At 40.8% G+C, this 5,068-nt stretch overlaps 1 pseudogene; it reads right to left on the bottom strand.

Moving 5' to 3' along the window:
• Positions 1-2,049: 2,049 nt before the first annotated feature.
• LOC102759238 lies at positions 2,050-3,480 on the bottom strand (annotated as a pseudogene).
• Between the last annotated feature and the right edge of the window lie 1,588 nt (positions 3,481-5,068).

The following is a 5,068-nucleotide window of genomic DNA, read 5'->3' as shown; positions in this document are numbered from 1 at the left end:
GATGTCCTCTGTCAGCCATTCAGGAGTTATTAAATTGGAAATTGGTATTTATACTCAAATGTTTTGTTGATGAAACTGATAGGTTTAGCACTGATTTGACAGCTTCTTTCTCAATAATTACAGAACAACAACATTAAAAATATTCATCAGCTACCAATAAAAACTTTCAGAAAGCTAAGAATAAAACTTTTTCAACCTGGCCGTGCATTCTGCAAAAAATTATACTTAATGCTTTTTCTCCCTAATGACAAACCAAGAAGTGGATCTCTGCTCTCACTAATTTTATTTGATGTTGTACTGAGAGTTCTAGCTAGTGCAAAATAAATTAGTAAAAAGACATAAAAAGACATCCAGGATGGGAAAAAAGTAACACTGTCCTTATTTGTAGATGACATAATTATCTGTGTGGAAAAGTCTATAAAATATCTAATGGAAGCAATAAGTGAGTTTGACAAAGTTGTGGAACACAAGTTCAGTATAAAAATCAATATTATGTCCATATTCTAGCAATGGAGAATCACAGCATGTAAGTTTAATAACAGTATTATTTAAAACAGCATCAAATAAATAAAGTACTTAGAGGCATGTATAACAAAAATGTTTAAGAACTGAAAACTACAAAACATTGGTAAGGAAAAATTACAGAAGACCCAAATAAATGACCAGATTGTTTACTTGACAAATGTTACTAAAGCAACACCTTAATCCACAACAATAATCATATAGAAAAAAGTAACTCAAAGTGAATCATGGACCTAAATGTAAAACATAATATTATATAACTTCTAGAACAAAATGTAGGAGAAAATGTTGTGATTTGGGTCAGACAAATATATATATTTTTTATAGAGAGCACCAAAAGCATGACCACATGACAAAGGATTAATAAATTGGATTTTATCAAAATTAATAAATTTTGTTCTTATAAAGACACTAATTAGAGACAAAATACTGGTTGGGAGAAAATATTTGCAAATTCAATGTCTGATAAAGGACTTGTTTCTTAAATATATAAAGATTTCTCACAAACCAGTAATAAGAAAACAAGCTGCTTACAAATGCGGTATAGATTTGAGTAGGAACTTCACTAAGCATGCTATGCAGATACAAGTAAGTACATGAAAAGTTAGTGAAGATGAAATGCAAACTAAAATTACATTAAGACAGTGGTTCTCAACCTTCCTAATGCCGCGACCCTTTAATAGAGTTTCTCATGTTGTAGTGACCCCCAATTTCATTGTTACAAATTGAACATAATTAAAGCATAGTGACTAATCACAAAAACAATATGTAATTATATATGTGTTTTCCGATGGTCTTAGGCGACCCCTGTGAAAGGGTCGTTCGACCCCCAAAGGGGTCGTGACCCACAGGTTGAGAACCGCTGCATTAAGATAACCCTATACACTTGTTTAAATGTCTAAACTGAAAAGTCTGACCATACCAAGTGTTGGCTTGGATATGGAATAAAAGAATTTGGATACATTCCTCGTAGATTTTAAATGGTTTAACTTTTTTTTTTGCAGTTTTTAAAAGGAAATTTTTTGACAAGTTTCACTTAGCGCAATACACCTAAAAGGAAATCACAATACAATGAAAGATTTAAATCAAGGCCTCGGAGTTTCATACAAACACCAAGACCAAAATCCTAAAGTATTGGCATTGCGTCTCAAAATTTCCTCATTAACTTAAAAAAAAGCTTAAACTTACATGCTTTGGAACTTATTAAATGAAACTAGAATTAACATGCCACTTTTAATTGTAGACACAGCTCCTATATTGAGTTTTACAAAAAAGCATGTTTTCAACATGCTTCCACAAACAGTATTCGATGTGATGTAGATGTGACACAGCACCAGAGTTAAGTTAGGGTTTTTCAAAATGCTGACACGCCGAGTGTCATAGGTTCGCCATCACTGTCCTAGATGAATCTTTGTGTTAAAAAATAATGAATCTTTAAGTCTTTAATTCAATCCTGATTTCCACTTAGAGTAAGCATAAATCACAAGCTGGTATTGCAAAACTGTTAAGTTTTGTTTGTTTTTCTTCTTTAAAATAATGTTGACCAAGAGCCAGTGATAAGGATCAATTACATTCCCCACCCACCACTCATAGTAGACATGCTAGACAGCCCTCCCATTCCGTTCACTCCCACAGATGCACGGCTCCCACTGCTGTAGTAGCTGCTGTTCACTGCTCCTTGGCTGCCATATCCACCATGCTGCTCTGGCCGCCATAGCCACCTCCATAACCCCCACTGAGCTGCTGGCTGGTTGGGCCACCGTACTGGACTGGTTTGACAAACCCACGCCTCCTAGCATTTGGCTACCGTAAGCACCACCGCTTGCTCCTGCTGTAGAATTCAAGAGTTCTACATATCTGTGTTGCATATTTGCTTTGTCTTTCGACATAGCTGCCACAGCATCTTCATGAGTTGCAAACTCGACATCTGCTTCACCAGTTACTCTGCCATCAGGACTAATTGCAATATGTACTCTCACGGGGTTGAGCGGGGAAAAAATTATAAATGTCATTCTCCATAGCTCTGTGAGGTAATCCTCGCATGTGTGCACAGTGTCCAGTCGTGCTCTGGAAAGTAGAGCCACCATCCCCATATCTGTGGTCAGACACTCCTGAAAAACAGTAATTGAGGTCTCTTCCACATCTATCTGACCCCAAACCATAGCCATCATTATAGCCATTATAATGATCCTAGCCTCCATAACCTCCACCATAGGCACCTCGCCTCATCCTTTCAAACCCAGCTCCCCTGCCAATGCTGTTATGCCCTCTGCCGGCCCCAGGTCTGTCACGGGGACCTGGCCGCTGCATGGCCATAAGCTTTCATGGTGGGTCACAGTGAGTTCTGACTTCTGTTCAACTGCTCTTAAAAATTTCTATATAACTGTGCCCTATTCTTTCCTTGTGTGTCTTTAGAGCCTTTTCAGCTATTTCCTGTGAAGCAAACTGCACGAAGGCCTCCCCCATAGGCTTCTCCTGGAAGTCCACTGGCAATGTTATCCATTTGGCACGATTTCCAACCTGAGAAGAACTGAACAATTCCTTCCTTGCTACATCCAAAGGGGAGTCCTCTAAGCCGTACAAAGCCACCCTTGGCCGTGTCAGGACTATCTGGACCAGTCTGCTTCACACCCAGTTCATTTCAAAGTTGTTTGACTTGAATACTTCAACCATGTGTCCCATGGTTTCTCTGTCTTTTTTCAGGGCCAATTTGACTTCATCTTCTGATTCAAGTTCAACAAAAGCCTCGCCACTCGGTCTGCCTTCCCTGGTGTAGATGAAACATAAACCTGGAGCCCCATTTTGAATTTTGCAGTCAGAAAAAACACTGCACTTCGTTTGCCGAGCAAGACAGGGCAAGCCGCGGACCTTCACCACGAGTCCCTCTCCGCCTTCGGTACCCAACAGCATCCTCTCTTACTGGATCCTGGCGTCGAAGCAGACTGATCATACGACTTTTGCGTGGCTGAGCAAATCAATGGTTTAACAACTTTGAAAAGAAATTTGGGAACTTTTAAAAAAAGTTAAACATACAACTAACAGATCACCCAGCCATTTCAATTCTTGGTATTTACCCAGGAAAAACGAAAGTACATATCCATATAGAGACTTGTGCACAGATGTTCTTAGCAGCTTTATTTGCAACAACAACAAAACTGGAAACAACTCAAATGTCATTCAAGAGATAAAAGCATAAACAAATTGTGGCACTTGAAGTAAGAAAGAAGAATTGTTGATACATGCAACCATGTAGATAAATTTCACAATAAGTAGATGAATTTCAAAATAAGTATGTAGCCATATGGCAAAGGAACACACTATGTTACTATAACATTTTAGAAAAGTAAAGCTAAGCAATAATGACTTCCTGCTTATTAATGATTACTTAGGAATGACCTAGATAGTAAAAGGGTAATATGCCTCCCAGCATCAGGATCAGCGGAGCCGTGAGGCCTCCTGACACTGGGATCAGCGTGACAGGGGTCAGCGCCCAAACCCCCTGATCACCCTGCGGCTCTGTGTGTGACAGGGGGCAGCGCCCCAACCCCCTGATCGGCCCTGCTCTGTGTGTGACACGGTGCGGCACCCCAACCCCCCGCCCCCCTCACGGGCCCTGCTCTGTGTTGGACAGGGTAAAACCATAACCTCCCTAGTGGCCCTGCCCTGAGTGTGAGAGTGGTGGCGCCCAACCCCCTGATCCGCCCTACTCTGTGAGTGTCAGGGGGGAGCTCCTCACCCCCTGATGTGCCCTGCTCTCTGCGTGACAGGGTAAGGAATCCCAACCCCCCTGATGGGCCCTGCTCTGTGCATGACAGGGGGTGGCGCCCCAACTCCCCAATCGGCCCTGCTCTGAGCCCAACCAGAGGCTGCACCTAGGGATTGGGCCTGCCCTCTGCCACCCGGGAGCAGGCCTAAGCCAGCAGGTTGTTATCTCCCGAGGGGTCCCAGACTGCGAGAGGGCACAGGCTGGGCTGAGAGGCCCCCCCTTCTCCCTGAGTGCACAAATTTTTGTGCACTGGGCCTCTAGTATTTTATAAAAAGGAAAAGAATCTCAAAACAATGTTGAATGTTGTTAAAAAATAAAAGACAAGAAAGGGTTAAAAATGTTAATCACATACAGAAACAAAGTCCTTAGAAAGGATTGATCCAGACTCCTGCTCGTTGCACATAGTTCTATGCCTTTCGGTTTCTAAAAACTGGACTGTGGAGTCCTGTTGAAAATATAAATTGATGATATTTGAAAGCTGGAGAGGTAACTCTATTCTAAATTGGGACTATATGCCTGGCTGCTTCAAATATTAATCATAAGGCAGTTCTTAAATTATCTGAAAACTGTTGCAATTCCAATCACGCTTTAAAAGAATAAGTTAAAATATCAAAAATGGCTTGGTGGATGCTAAGTTTTGCTTTTCATATTTGCTTATCTTTTGCATTAATAAAGCTTGTATGTTAGGACAAGTTTTTCATTAGTTCTTTAGCTACCTTTTTCCTGACGGTTCACTCATTTCCAAGCTGAATGAGCATACCTGTCAATATGGAACTTAGA

Source organism: Myotis davidii, unplaced genomic scaffold (genome assembly GCF_000327345.1).
Source record: "Myotis davidii unplaced genomic scaffold, ASM32734v1 scaffold252, whole genome shotgun sequence".
In the NCBI taxonomy this organism is placed as follows: domain Eukaryota; kingdom Metazoa; phylum Chordata; class Mammalia; order Chiroptera; family Vespertilionidae; genus Myotis; species Myotis davidii.
This window is presented reverse-complemented; position numbering and strand designations above follow the sequence as displayed.